Raw genomic sequence first — 1,639 nt, 5'->3', positions numbered from 1 at the left:
TAAACAACGGTACATGCTCCAATAAAATCAAAACCTGATATTCAATAATAATTTTAGTTTAAGTACTTAAATACAAAAGTTTTATGTGGCCGTATTCCCAAAATTACACAATATTAAATTCTTTGTGTTCCATTGAAAATGTAGAAATTTAAATGTGGTATTTAGGAGTGTACACGGTCCGATTTGGTCTGGTCTGACACTAAAATCAGACCAAACTAAAATTTCAGTTTGGTAATTTTTCAGACCGGATTGGATAAAACCATTCTACAATTGTTTAGTCTAGTATGATCTACGATTTTTATTTTTATATTTTTTCCAAATTAATATATATGTTTATGCAAATCTTTCACCCCAACAATCAGTCAATCACCAAACAGTTTGCGGTTTGGTCTGATCTGGAAAATAAAAAATCGAGACCAAACCAGAAACCGATAATTTTAAAAACAAATCGGATCGAACCGTTTAGATCGTAGACCAGACCATATATTAAAATTACAAATTGATCCAATTTGATTTGCGATTTAGACCAAACTTTATTCGGTCCGAATTTAGAATGGTACAAAGGGAGTAAACTATTTGATCAAAATTTTAATGATTAGTAGGGTTTGTCTTTTTCCAAAATTTAGGAGAAAAATGTTTTATATTCTAAAATATAGAATTGGTTAACTAATCTTAACTAATAACTACACTCCCAAAAAAGCTAAGTCAAAAGGTGAAAGTGCACCACACCAAACAAATGTAAATAACATTATCTTGGTAAGAACCTAATATTGAGTACATAGATTAGCAAGAATGAGATAGTGAATTGGACGAGCACTTAGCTTGTTAATGAACTACACATAAATTTCTTTTCAATTATTGCTTATTGTTTTCAGTGGTTATGGAAAGAAAATAACAAATGGCTCAGAATGACTGAACTTTTAATATTCAATCTTTAATCAATGTTCAAAGTAATCCATTAAACAAGTTTGGTTACATCATCATCATATTTGGTGTATCACGTTCATAGAAAAATTATAATTAGGATCTGAGGAGGGAAGAAAGACGGCAATTCATACCCATAAAGGAGAGTGCGGTCAAAAAGTCCATCAGCTAAAAAAAGATTTTCAATGAAAATGAAGCCTGCAACTACCCTAAAACCTGGAACTTACAACACATATTTATCCTTAACAATAATTAGGAAATAAAAATAAGCTACATAAAAAAAATATAAGAGTAAAAAGGTAAAAAAAAAAAAGTAATAAAATAAAAATGAGTAAAAGATCAATTTATAAAAGGTAAAAAAAGGTAGTAAGTTTGGGTAGATGGTTTAAGAATTAAGATTAGGCATCACAATTTTTCATTCGGCAACGTATTCTTGGAGGTGATAATGTTGATCACCAAATGAGTTGATCAAATTAAGGCACAATATGTTGTGAGTAATGATGAGGTGCAAGACGGTTGAAGTTGGGAGCTTTAAGGAAACAATTAAGGGGTCTTTGATGTGTCATGGTGATGAAGCAACAAAGAACAAAAAGATGAAACTATATGAAGTGTGTCTTGTTCAAGGCACCTTTACATTAACAAGGCAAGAAGGTGCACATTGGGTATGCTTTGAACGAGGCATGAAAAGCTTGGAAGGTGTCTGAAATAAGGCACA

Source organism: Amaranthus tricolor, chromosome 11 (assembly GCF_026212465.1).
Source record: "Amaranthus tricolor cultivar Red isolate AtriRed21 chromosome 11, ASM2621246v1, whole genome shotgun sequence".
Classification (NCBI taxonomy): Eukaryota; Viridiplantae; Streptophyta; class Magnoliopsida; order Caryophyllales; family Amaranthaceae; genus Amaranthus; species Amaranthus tricolor.
Note: the sequence above shows the minus strand (reverse complement) of the source record.